The sequence below is a fragment of the Dreissena polymorpha genome, chromosome 4 (genome assembly GCF_020536995.1).
Source record: "Dreissena polymorpha isolate Duluth1 chromosome 4, UMN_Dpol_1.0, whole genome shotgun sequence".
Lineage (NCBI taxonomy): Eukaryota > Metazoa > Mollusca > Bivalvia > Myida > Dreissenidae > Dreissena > Dreissena polymorpha.
In genome coordinates, this window is record NC_068358.1 from 48032689 (window position 1) to 48048066 (window position 15378).

At 34.6% G+C, this 15378-nt stretch overlaps 1 protein-coding gene across 1 annotated transcript in view; it reads left to right on the top strand.

Moving 5' to 3' along the window:
* Nucleotides 1-15378, top strand: part of LOC127880130 (pyroglutamyl-peptidase 1-like) — a 483820-nt gene that overhangs the window by 192367 nt on the left and 276075 nt on the right. The window lies entirely within an intron of this gene.

Here is a 15378-nt window from a genome sequence, read left to right on the forward strand (position 1 = left end):
ACGTTTTATTGAATTATGGTATCGAGGTGCATGAACTTTGTAGGGAAGATGCCCTTTACTCTGTGAAGATTTCAGTCTTAAAGACTGCATGATCATTGTCAACTGGGTCATACGAGTTGCGTATCGTGTTATTTCTTAAAAGTTGACCCAGCATTTGTAAAAATATTGCAAGACATATACATTTCAAGAAAGGAAATTCATTTATGCGTTTAATAAGACCGAGATCGTGAAAATCGCTGCACAATTGATGAAGATATGGCTGTTCAAAGCGATGCACCCCGTTTTGGGGTGATCTTGAGTTGCATACCTTGTTATATATATATTTGATAGTGATTTTTTTTCCAGAAAATTTAATTTTTCGTTATAACATGATTATTTATCATTCAAAATGATGTTTTCACTAATTAATATCATAGCCACACGCTAATCGCCTGTGGTGTGGATGCGATAGTGTTATTTTTCATCGGCGATAGAAATTTATTGTAAGAGGTGCATTGAATCAGTTATAAAACAAAGCTCTAAAACAGCGCAATACATTACAATCTTTCAATGTAGTTTTAATTTTCTGTTACATTGAATGAATTTTCGTTTCGTTTTACATTGAATGTAAATATTAATAAATTTTAGCATTCAAATGGAGAAAAAACACCTGCATATTTTGAAAATTGAACTGTTTTACACGTTTATTGAAAACACTTTACTAGTGATAATGAGCGATAGAAATCTAGCATTTTATGATACCATAAATCTATACATTTAATTTATTTTACGCAAGTAATTCATATCTCTATTATGATACAACGTGGTTGCTTGTTTTCATGATGATGTTTCGAACACCGCAGTTACGCACGATCTTTACACGTTATAGCAGAGTTTACATTTGCAGGTACCCGTTAAATACGTTAAATGTGTAGCAGTAAATTAGTACAATATTTTAAATTTATAGTTCTTAAACACTGTATTGTTATGCTTAAACTGGCTAATATATATACCCTGTACAGTTCCTGTTAATCCAATTTATGACAAATGTATATTTTTTAAATATGTTCAAATATTTTATTAAAGCAACTGTATTTGGCTTAACTGACTGCTCAATATGCCAAGAGATGACCTGGAGGTATCATAAATTGTGTTTAATGACCAGACACATGTGGTTTATTCAGGGTATAGGTCCTCGGGTTTATGACTCTCTGTTTTCTTAGTAATTGTCTGGACAGTATCCGATTATAACGAGATAATCGGTTTGTGATGAACAAAGGTGCAATTTAACACTGGGGTAAAAATGCTTAAACAAAGAGTGTCCAAATTGGTGTGAACAATTAAATAAAAACAATTACATTTATCAAGAGGATTTAGTTAATCTTTAACAAGGTAAGTTTTTACAGGCATATAGGTTCAATCAGTTTCTATATGTTGATTACACGAAATCAATCTATTGTTGTTTATTTTCGTCCTTATTTGTGTTCGTTCATTGAATTGAATTTATTCTGAAAGAATTTCAATTTCTGAGTATTTTGTTGTTCTTAAAAAGGGTCGCAAATATGTGTCAAGTAGAGATTGTTATGATAATCTGATCACGATGCGGTTCATCAAATGTAAACAATAGCGAAATGGCCGCAGTGTTGACGTCATTATCGAAATCCCAAAAACCTCTTATACGTCTTTGAAGCAAATAACGCATTTTTACTGCTTTTAACTCTGCATCTTACAAACCAACGACTCTCATACCGACTAACGCGACGGCATGTATATCGATACTATACAAAATATAATGATAATTTGTTTCAACAACTGTCATGGCTTGACATTTCTTTGACGGTGCGCAAGAAAAGAATATAAAGTAAAGCGTAAAGCTACAATAGTAAAGGTAGAAAAAAGTAAAGTAAAAAAGTAAGAAAGTGTAGTAGAGGCCCCAGTTACTTTTCACACCCATCAGGTCAAGACCAATTTAACTTCCGTGACGTTACCAGGGCACAAGGCCCCACCAACATAGCTCAAGTCCGCCATTTGAATGCTTAATTCGTAACTGGGAGGGCGTCCCCTTAGAAGGTTAGGCTGAATAGCCCACTCTTGAAGGATGCCAGAGAGGGGGTCTCAGCAACGAATGCTTGTAGATTGTTCCAAAGTGGTATACTGCGTGAGAAAAAGCTGTACTTGAGGGCATCAGATGTAGGAGTGACTGGCAAGAAGCCCGATCCGTGCGGGTGTCTAGGCATCTTTTTTCGTGGTGTCAGGTACTTGTTGGCATCAAAGTCCACCAACTTGTTTACTATGCGGTAGAGCATTGTCAGTTGATGTTTTGTGTGGCGTGATTCGAGTGTTTCTAAGTTGAGCTCTTCCAACATACCATCAACACTGCTTTAATTGTATTATGGAATCTGTTGGTAATAAAGCGCGCTGCACGACGTTGTACCATCTCGACCTAATTAATACTTGTGAGTTTCATAGTGTGGACTCCATACTGTGCAGCAGTACTCCACGTTGGATCAAACTAATGAGATGTAAGCATTTGTCTTGGTTTATTGAGAGGTGTTTCGGAGATTCCGACGCAGGAAACCAAGCATGCTATTTTTGCTTTATTGGTAACTCCGTCATAGAGATGCCTCCAAGACAATTCTGAGTCAAGATCCACACCTAGGTATTTAGTTGTTTTGTCGATGGATAGTTTGATGCCTTTCAGTATATATTCAGACTGTATAAGGTTGGATGTAGCCCTTGTTACTCGAAGAACACTGCACTTCTGTGGGTGGAAGTCCATACCCCAGGTGCCTTCTCATCTGGCTAGTGCATCCAGGTCCGCTTGGAGAAGCTGACAATCAAGGTCAGTTTGATCTGGCGGTATAGAATGCAGTCGTCGGCGAAGAGGCGAACTCTTGACAGCAGCCCCTCAGGTAGGTCATTGATGAAGATTAGGAACAATAGAGGTCCTAACACCGAATCCTGAGGGACTCCACTTAATACTGGGACCTCTTCTGAATGTTAAATCGCATACATAATCGCTAGACCGAAGTTAAACTAGATTCCGATAATCTTTAAATTACAATTTGCCTACTCACTTATACGAAAAACAATGCAACATTATTGCAAGAAACCCATATACATTTTGTATACATGTAGATCATACCATATATCCAAATTTATGTTGTTGATGCTGGAAATGCCAATGACTGCAATTAAAGCGTAATATGATATTCATATGGAGAACAAGTTTTTTACCATTATATTGTGATATTCGTTGATTCAAACCCATGCTTTGCATAAGTTAAGCTGTACTTGAAAACTTAATCAAATTGTAATATGCTCATATATTATATGTATCCTGTTTTTTATTTATTATTATCACCACGGACTAAACTTTTGTGTTTATTTTTTGTTTCAAAGAAGTGTTATTATGATTGTTGAAAATATCTATTTGGACATAATTATACTGAGGCCCGAAAATACTTATACAAAGGCAAAAATCGATTGGAATGGAAAAGTACCATTGAAGTCCTTTTTTAAAACATTTTTGTTGCATTCAAATACGCAAGATATGTACTAAAAAGACGCTAATAAATTGAATAAATATTAAAAGTATTATTCTAATATCAAACTAATCCTCGAAGTTATATAAAGCATTATACAAATGGTATTATTATAATAACAAATTGTGTATGTATCGCTTACGGCCGGATTGGTCATTGTCGGATCGGGTAATTAGTATACTTAAATGTACCCCGGGTACGGAAGATATGCTAACACGTAACAGGCCAATTTAGACTGTACCCGAGCTTAATTCCGCCCCCATCGACCCACCCATCCCCAAAATCCGATGTCGTAAATCGCGCTAACGAATACAAAACAAAATTCTCTTTGAAAAAAATCTCTCAACATGATTTTTTAAGAAGGAGTTTCGACAATATAAAGAATAATAATAACAATATCACAGAATATTGATATAAATATGAACATGATTAATTCGAAAAGATTAGCCGACAACGACTAATTTAGCATAAGAATTCCCGGGTACGTTTCAGTATATTTTCCATACACGGGGTACATTTAAATATAGAAAAGAGTACCCGGGGTACATTTAAGTTGTACTCGAGCCGACAATGACCAATCGAGCTCCACTAAGATAGAGCAATATAAATAATTTTCGACGTATCTCAAAACGTCAAAATTAACGCCACTATCACTATAACTTACTCATAAAAATATGTACATATTGAATAACATTTACTTAAATAATTTACAAATTTATTTCCCAAAAGTAAGCAGGCGGCTATGCAGTTTTTAGAGGGTGTGGAATATTAAACCATTACCAATCGTTCAACAACACAACCAACTGCACATACCATTTAATAACGCAAAATGGGCACATACTGGTACTTGCATTAACAACTAAAACATGCATGTAAAATTCTCTAAAATACCAACTTGAACACGTTCGGATGTTGCAAAAAATATAGCATCGCTATGAAATTTGCATACTTTTTTATATATTCTCGACATGCAAAAGCGACAGACTGATGGAATTTGGTCTAGCTAAGGTTATATATCGGATCGAAATAGAGTCCGTATTTTCTTTTCTACATCTGATGAGATCGGCTGAACAAGATGGCTCGATGTTATGCCGAAATTCCACCTACATTTGCCCGATTACAAATCGGCCTCTATTGCTTCCACTAAACTTTTATTACTGTTAATGAGCTTACATTTTGCTACGAAATAATCATTGCTTAATGATAATATGATCTTGATGTTGGTTATAGTGAAAATGTATACAGCGCTTACTATTTTTGTCTGGTATCGGTGCTGAAATAGAGATCTCTTACAGTGGTACTTGATCAACGATTAATGTTCATTAAGCCGTTTTAAAAATAAATAGCAGCAGAAAATTGCATTTATATTGAAACGTATTACTTCATAAAACCATTCATACAAATTACAGGAGTCCTCCGTATATCATGGACCCAACGAACCCCTCCAACGACTTATACCACGGCTGGACATGGGGAATGACCTGGAGCTGGGACAACGTTTCCACAAAGCAAATAAATATTTTATAGAAAGATGTGTTGGAGGATGTAAAAATAAATCTTTTTGGCCTACAGTTAAACCATTTTTAACAAACAAAGGAACAATTGTAAAAAAGGATACTTTATTATGTGAAAACGATAATCTTATAAGTGACCAGTCCGAGGTTTGTGATATTTTCAATGACCTTTTTGTACATGTCGCAAAGGACATTGGGGCAGGTTCTATTCCAATTAACGAAAACCATCCTAGTTTGCACTCCATACGTAAGAATTTAAAGTATGACAAAAAGCTAAACTTTACACCTGTAGATCAGTCCTTCATTTGTAAACACATTGATAAATTATCATCCAAAAATGCAACAGGTCATGACGGCATATCTGCTAAGCTCCTTAAAATGTCTGAACCCTCAGTAATAGAACATATCACAGATATGGTTAATTTGAGTTTTCAGTCGTCAACTTTCCCTGATAGCTTAAAAATAGCCCAGGTAGTCCCGGTCCACAAGAAAAACAGTACTCTTGATAAAGGTAATTATAGACCCGTTAGTATATTGCCCATTGTGTCCAAAATTTTTGAAAGATCAATTAATACTCAGCTTACTGACTTCTTCAACAATCACTTTAATACTTTTCTTTCAGCCTTTAGGCCAGGTTACGGCTGTCAAAGCACTCTTCTTAAGATAACTGAGGACTGGAAAAAAACTCTAGACGAAAATAAATATGTGGCAACTATTCTTATGGATTTATCGAAAGCGTTCGACTGCCTCCCCCATGACCTTCTTAGCATGAAACTTGGATGTTATGGGGTATCTGACCAAGCCCTACTTCTTCTCTCTAACTACTTGTCAAATAGGAAACAGTGTGTCAAACTTGGATCCAACATGAGTTCTTTCAAAGATATTTATAAAGGGGTGCCCCAAGGCTCTATTTTAGGCTCGGACATGTTCAACATTTTTATTAATGATATTTTTGATTATGTACATAAATGTGACCTTTATAATTATGCAGACGACAACACTTTATCCTGCAGTGATGCAAATATATATAATGCTATTGAATCTTTGGAGTCTGATAGTCAATCACTTATAAACTGGTTCTCGGACAACCACATGCAAGCCAATCCTGACAATTTTCAGGCAATTGCCATTGGTAAAAAGACAAAAGATCAAAATATTAACTTTAATTTGAATGGCAGTACAATCCCATGTGATGAATCTGTGAAACTTTTGGGGGTCACTTTTGACTTTAAACTTAAATTTGATAAACACATATCCAGTATCTGTAAGAAGGCATCAAGGCAGCTGAACGTACTTAAAAGAATAGGAAAAAATCTATGTAAACTAGGAAAATTAAATGTATATTACTCTTTCATTCTTTCAAATTTCAACTACTGCCCACTTACTTGGCATTTCTGTGGGGAAGTATTTACTAAAAAACTTGAGAAAATTCAGGAAAGAGCATTAAGGTTTATATATGATGACTACAATTCAGATTATGAAACTCTCTTAACTAAATCTAAATTACCTAATTTAAAACTAAGAAGAATGACACTAGAAATTCATAAAATTATTCATAAACAAGGACCAACTTATCTACATGACTTAGTTACTCTTAAATCCCATTCTTTCAATTTTAGGTATAAAAATGTAGCTACCATACCACAGGTAAGAACTACTAGTTATGGCAGCAACTCTTTTCGTTCCTATGCACCTAAACTCTGGAACTCCCTCCCTCAACATCTGAGAGAGGAGGTTAACTACGACCGCTTTAAAAGTCTGATTGGGTCATGGGACGGGGAGAGTTGCTCATGTACTTTTTGCCAATAAATCTCTGTTGTCTCTTTCTAGTCCTGAACTTCTTGTGATCCATGTCGTGCATGTACATTGTATTTATTATGTATTTATTTTGCTTACACTCCTGCAGTTGCTAGTCATAGCATGAGTTATGTCATTAGTTCAAAATCCTTTTGTTTTTGCATGGCATTATTCCTTATTGCGTATAATTTTCTATATATGTCAAACTATGTTGCCTCTTTGTGACATGTATGATGTGATGTTGTTTCTTTATGGTGTGAAATCTGCTTTTGCTTTGCATGGCATTATCCTTATTGCGTATACTTGGCTATATGTTTACAAACTATGTTGCCTCCTTGTGACAAGTATGATGTGATGTTGTTTTTATGGTGTGAAAGCTGCAGATCAGTTCCCTTCAAATCTGATTTGAGGTGATAAGTTCTTTAAACCTATTTTAAGTGTCGCACTTTTGTGTCTTTTTTTCTATGTCAGTTTTTTACCCTCTCTCCTTTTATGGCAGTTTTTAGACACTGGGTCAAGGGTCAAGATCAGCAGCTTTAACACAGCTCTTAAATAAGCTAATTTATTACCCCCTTTAAGTATTTTTAGAATATTTCTTTTATGTATGCTTCTCACTGTGATTCTACAACGTGCTTTTATAAATTAACTTATAATTTGCATGTCCATGTAATTTCTTAACTTTGTGTTCATATGCTTATTTGTTATATTGTTATGTTTGTAATCTGTCGGTCAAAAGCTATTCATAGCTTATGTTATAATGTTTGTATACTATACCGACAATAAATAAATATTGATTTGATTTGATTTGATTTTGACGGAGGCGAGTAAGTGGCTGCGACTTCCGTTGTTCCGCGGCGTCACTGGTACAAACTCGCAGTGGTTTATTGACAACAATTACCTTTTGAGTGTGGGTGTCAGCGTAATGCAAAATTCGAATCCGGTTACATGCTATTTCGGGAACTTATATTTCGAGTTGGCCTTGGACCCCAATTTATTTTTACCTCCACTATAATTTTCTGTATATGTGATATCAATATTCTATCCGTAAAACTGACAATATTGGCCGGAGAGGAGAGGGCTATTAAACATTACCTAACCGACAAAATAAACAACACCTGCTGTGCAGCCAACGTGTAAAATACTCGAAAAACATGTCACGTTTTTAGAAACACACCAAACATGGTCCACATATTCCTAATGGTTGTGGAAGAAAAGACAATGTAGCATACGGCCTAATAGGCAAATAGGAAATAACTCAAGTACACATGGTCCAATATGGCTTATACTCAATGATATACAAGATGTTATAAGACCAAGTTTGGCCAGGATTGAATGACATATAAATTTTCTATAGCAACCACACGCACAATTGCTGACGTGGTACATACGACGGATTTATTTTGAGGTTGTCCAATTAAAAAAAGCTTCATTTTGTGATATGACTTATAATGACAAATATAATTGTACAGCTTCTATAATTTTATGAAATAAGATAAACATGATTTAAGGTAGAACATGAAAAAATGTAATAAACCAGTAAGCACTAATATGGACATAATAACACGCGTTAGATACAATACATAAAACGCTGCTGTCATTCATGAACCAATTGAAATGCTTGTCTTTAAAGGGATATCTTCACGTTTTGGTAAATTGACAAAATTGAAAACAGTTGTTTCAGATTTTCGTTTTAGTTATGCTATGTGTGAGGAAACAGTAATACTAAACATTTACCATGGTCTAATATAGCCATTATATGCATCTTTTGACGATTTAAACACCTGAAAATAATAAAGCGTTGCAACGCAAAACGATTAAATAATTTGGGGAGTTCTGTTGTTGTCGTTTAATTTTGTGAAACTACGAAGATTACATATATAAAGTATAACATACGTCTCTCCTATATACTTGTCAGTATGGCCGAGCGGTTTAATTGGTTTTTACTCCAGGACTCCGGGGGTCACTGGTTCGAGCCCTGCTGCGGGCTACTTTTTTTTAACTTTTTTTAATTTTATTCTTGATTTTTTTACTGGAGCTTTTTAGATCCAATGTTTACATTTATCAATATAAAGCATTTAATGACAAACATTAAAACATGCCAAAATCTGTGAAAAGGCCCCTTTAAGGCTTGTTGCCCAACATGAAAACATGTAGTATTTTCAATTACAAATTGAAGGCAAAGATATTCAACGTTTATTGACAGATCTTCGATTGAAAGTGAATTCTGATGTATAATTTATATAAATACCCGAACACACCCGAAAATACCCAACTGGACTAACCATACCGGGCTCTCGACAAAAAGGTTATACGTTGCATCCCTTCTGTTTTATCTTTTTATTGTATCGTTGCCACACCAAAACGATATATATGCGCATTGGTATTTCTCCTTATGGATTGTCAAATTTGTCAGGAAGTAAAAACGACGTGGCAGATAACGGTCACCATAGCTGACACCACGTGCCAAAGTGTTCGCACTATCATGGCAATGATGAGTGCGGTATATACATGTAATCATAGGGCAAGTCATGTGCTATTTGATATCATTTTGTCGATCGTATTTGGAAAGTTGCTACGTCATTGATAAGACACGAGTTGTTAAGGAACTATTAAATACATTCGAGTCGCCCAAGATGATAAAAACTAAATTTGAACAACGCATTTACACCACCGCCCACAGTAACGAGGTCATCGCGGGCAAATCAGTCACGGTTTCACATTTCAACTAAAATGCCTATGTATTAAATGCATACATCAATTGTCCTGGCATTTTTTTATTTGACGGAATTCACAATAGTTTCAAGTTATACAAATATGTATGGGTAATGTCTTTAGTGAATATCAATTTCAGACGAAACAATTGCTATGGGATTGGACCTCGAGAACTGCTGATTCGTCGAATTTGCCGGATATTGATACGTGAAGCGATTGTCAATGTCTTATTTGGCTGATGATCCCTGAATAACATAAAATGCGGCGCCCCGTGGCACACCTGCCTTCACGGACACATGCAATTGACCTTAGGCACATAAGCAACCATGTCAAACAAATGCATTCCAGTTTGTGAACCACATCAACCAGTTGCAAGTCTTATCCACGTTTTATGATCATGCCTTAATTGATCGTTATCAGCCATGTAAGAAATAATCGTTTAATTAACGGTTGGGACTCTTGCTTAAACAACAGATTATCGTTCTGCTCCCGATTAACCCGAATAGATTATAGATAAACAACACATGATAAAAAAAGAGTCAGAATATATAGAGGATATTTGTTGGATTCGATGAAATATCGATTTTATTTCACGAGTGATCATATAAAACAATATTTTCACGAGCGTCGCAGCCACGAGTGAAAATATGTATTTGTTATGATCACGAGTGAAAAAATCGATATTCCATCGAATCCAACAAATTTTCTTTTTATTTTATGCTTTTTTCACCGTCTATTTACATTGTAAAAGAGTTTAACTGGATAATTTCGCTGGATTTATGACGTAATTTCGTCGAAAAAATATCGTCATTTCGCAGTAAAACAGTGAAAAATATCGATATTTTTCACTGTTATTTTTCACTGTTTAAAACAGTGAAATATCAGTTTTATTTCACTGATATTTATCTATAAACCACTGGAAAGCATAAAATAAAGAGTGTTAACAGCATGAACACAAGACTAAAATAAGCTCGGCGACTTTTTTTTGGATATTATTGCTTTTATTCGGTGCGTATTAAGTAGTCGAGACATGTCCATCGGTCCACATGTTTGCCTGTCAGATTGCTAATAAAACAGCTATGCAAGTGTTCAAATAGCTATACTCAGCTGTCATTTAGAGTGCTGTTCTTTACTTTCAATCCGCTGCGACATTGCCGCACGTTTAAAGGGGCCTTTTCACGTTTTTGTAAATTGACCAATTTACCATGCTCTAATATAGCCATTATATGCATCTTTTGACGATTAAAAACCTGAAAGTTATCAAGCGTTTCAACGCGAAACGATTGAATAATTTGGAGAGTTCTGTTGTTGTCGTTATATTTTGTGAAACTACGAAGATTGCTTATGTGAAGTGTAAAATACGTTAGTCATACATACTTGGCAGGAAGGCCGAGCGGTCTAATTGGTTTTTACTCCAGGACTTCAGAGGTCAGTGGTTCGAGCACTGCGGAGGGTTACTTTTTTTTCTTTTTTAAATTTTATTCTTGATTTTTTACTGAAGCCTTTTAGATCCAATGTTTACATTTATCAATATAAAGCATCTAATGACAAACTTCAAAACATGCCAAAATATGTGAAAAGGCCCCTTTAAAACATGTTTTTGATCTTTCTTTCAGTCAATATGTCTTCTATGTACATAAAGATATGTACGCAATGCTCGTATTATCAATGTCCAAATAGCAGCGTCAATCGTTAGCTTGCGGTAGACCACATCGGAAAAGATGTCGCCGTAATAAATAGATCTCTGTCTAAATACGAAATATATGTTCATCTAGCCGGTTGATTGCTGTATCGCACGACTAAAAATAACTATTACAGATAATATTTACAAAGGAGATATATTTATTGTGAATACTTTATAATAATTTCAGATTGTCGTGATTGAAACGTGTTTTATGACGATGTACAGGTAACCTAAGTGCGTATACACTTGGAGACTTTTCTAATGCAGCACTTTTCAAACTTGAATATTTCAGTAATGAGTTAAGATTTTGATTACAAATTTTACATGTGATCATTTGACTATATTCTATGCAAAAACAATAAATCATTCATCCGTAACAATTGGGCGCTTGTGCACGTGGGGTTGGTGTGGCTTCGTCGTTTTGCACGTGAAAATGGTGAAACGCGGTATGATTCTAATTGTATGTCATTTTTTTTCATTTTGGGTTGATTCAGCAGGAAAACATAAAATTAATTTAAAAATCAATATGTCTCGTATAAAATTTCAGAAGCGCAACAGCGCAATCGGCATGTTGCAGGCTACCTTTCCCACCTGCTGAAGCATCCGATCGTCACGGATGAATGATTTAATCGTTTGCTTGCACATACTGTGGTCAAATGATCACATGTACAATTTTAAATCAAAATATTTACTCATAACTGAGGTATTTAAGTTTGAAAAATGCTGCGCTCAAAAACTCACCAAGTGTAGTACAACGCTATATAATTCCAATTTACTTTCAATTTCATCATTCTCGGTGGGTTTTTTAAACCAGGAAAACATAACATTAATTAGAAAAACAATATGGTTCGTATGAATATTCAAAATTTTCCAAGTGTAGTCTATACAGCGTCAGTATGTTGTCCAAGAGCGCCAAATGGATTAAGCGTGTACTCCGTGATGACTCGATGGGAAATTTGTGACCTGTCAGCCATAGACAGGAATTGTTCAAATCACGGACGCTTTAAGTACAATGTATCATCCAAAATATGATCGTTCGATTGATAAAACAACGATTTAAGCGTTAATATAACATCGCGTATTGCGAGGGTCCTGTTCAAGTTATGCCACGCATGTGTAACGTCACATTACATCAGACCTGAATGCTGTAATTACTTTATATCCATGTTTACGAGTTCAACAAATTTTCGCGCCTGTCTGTTCAAATTAACATACTGTTTACAACGCGCAATGTCAATACGAAAAATATGATAACGTCACTGGCACATATGTCACGGTCGCTTGAATTCAAAACTGCCAACACGGTGCACAAGATGTTACTGGCGACTTGCCGATATGTCCAAAGTTTTATGGAGTGGTGCCATTATCATTGAATGTGTCAATTAATGCATGATGCTACATTATTTGTGACGTATATCAATTTACATTTACTTATATTTGTTTTCAGAACAAAATTCTTCTTAGGTTTATAAACATATTTCCCGCATTAATACCCAATCGCAACCACATGCAAAGATGTGTTTTCCTCGATCCATCAAGATTTGTCATTTAAACAACTATATAATTGAGATAGTAATCAATTTTATCTTCATTTACCAGTATACACGTATATGATTTACGAACCCCAATGAAACACCACATTATTTAGCCATATAAAACAAAAAGATTAGTCACTTCCAAGTTTGACTTGATTCAACAGACTTGAGTTATATAAAGCAATTGGTACCTTCTGGTTTTCCACCATCGGTTTGTTCATGTGAGATATGACTCGCGTATAAACAACAATACAAGATTCTTAATTGTGAACATTAAAAATGGTAACATGAACAGAAATAAACCAAAGTTGTGTTTTTTAAGACAAGTTTAAGATTAGAAGCATACTGTGCCTGTGTTTCAGAACTCGAAAGTTTCTTAACCCATTTAAGCCTAGTGGACTCTCCCATCCTTCTAAATTGGATCAACTTATTTACAAAATTAGGGATGTCTTGTATACTTATTTCTATATTTAGAATATTTCTTACAGAAATTCCTGTAAGCAAACAGCGCAGACCCTGATGAGACGCCGCATTATGCGGCGTCTCATCTGGGTCTACGATGTTTGCCAAGGCCTTTTTTCTAGACGCTAGGCAAATATGGGTTAACGACGGTCCAATCTGTTGCAAATTTTGACTTATCCGCTTCAGAATAAATATTCTGTTGGAAGTTAAACATATGATTATCATTACAGGAATATACTAACACATATATTGGGGTTATAAACACTATACACACATAAAGATAATTAACATTCTTTTATTTCCAACAAAAACAACATCTTAATATAAGTAAATTATGCAATTACTCTACGTTGTATCAAACGATTGAAAAATGTGTAACAAAAGTTAGTTTTTTACCATTGACACCATAAGAGGACAAGTATGTTACGGAGATTAAAAATACAATGTAGTCTTTTCAAGAATCTATGAAATGTATTATAACCAGGTCTAATTAGTCTTCAATAAGACCAGTTGTGTGTTTTGGCGATTTATTTTAATTATTCATATAAAAATTATCTTTGATAACCTAAAAAGCAACTTTACTGTAAGCACATTTATTTAATTTATATCAACGCCTTATAAATTGGTTTATGGAAGAGTGCAAATCCCTTAACATATAAATTAACAAATAATTAAGTGAAGGGTAATTGTTTTATGCATTGCAATTCTCCCCAATGATATCAATACATCAACGTTTCACGTTGAAATATTGTAGTGTATCTGAGATAAAGCCTTCAAAGTTACATCATACAAAAATAAAAAAGGTCGATGACTCTAAGTAAAGAATGTGTAGGGTTATGGTTCTTTTGCGTGGCACTTCTTCCCATTGATCTCTACACACCCATGAAGTTTCATGTAGAAATATTTTATCGTATCTGAGATATAGCCCTGAAAGTTCATACAAAAGCAACAAAGGGCAACTGCTCTTATTCAAGAAAGTGTAGTGTTATGGTTCTTAAGCATGGCACCTCTCCTCTTTAATTTTTAATGCATTCACGAAATTATATGTTGAAGTCTGGCATGGTATGTGAGATATTGCCCTGAGCAGTTGCACCAACATAATAAAGGGCAATAACTATATTTTAAAAAAGTGTATGGTTATGGTTCTTGTGCATGACACTTTTCCTCATTGATATCTATACACCTATGCAGATTCATGTCGATATCTTATATAGTTACTGAGATATAGCCCTAAAATGTTTTGTGACAGACGGACGGACTGACACACTGACGAACAACGCCAATTGTGTATCTTTCCACCTTTGGCGGCGAATAACATTATTAAATACATATGTTTTACGGTGTTTCTTTAAAATTTGTAAAACACATATTTATACAAACATTTAAGAAAAAGACAATGCTGACTTCAACCATGTGATTCCTACCACCCTAAAAATGAATTAGCAAGGTGTTACAAACAATAGTCGATTATTTGTTAATTATGTCATATGACGAGAACAATTATTAGACCATGCTCAGCTTGGTCCATGGACAGTTAGACCATCATTAGGTTTGCAAACAAGTAGAAATGCACCAAAAAGAACATTACACATAATACATAATTAAAACAATGAAACAGTAGAATGACATAGTATTGTGATCATGCTAATGCTGTCAAAAATTCATATTTTGATAATAAACAATGTCTATAAGGAGATATGTATTAAATACTATTTTAAACATATGAACATCAAATGACATTGTAATCGTCATATAAATGACAAAATATTATGACATAACACCATAGGCTTTGAATAAATCTTTTATTAACATGTCAACCAAATAGTCAACAACAATGCTCAAATCCCTAGTGTTGTAACTATAATGATCGTATGTTAAGTATATGAAGCAGTAAGAAAATAAAAAATGTATAATTGTATTAAATTTTCATTAATTTAAGTAAGAAAGAAACAATACAAACCATATAATAACGAATGTTCAGCTTTGCATACCAAACTAGCATCAGATGTAAACATTAAATTAAGAAAACCATAGTTGTAAATAGGAAAGGAACAACGTTACTTCGTGCATGATAATACCTTTACAAGACCTTTGGGAACAAGAAAACAAACATAAATTAAGAATGCAAATGAATCCTGCATGTTTTCGTC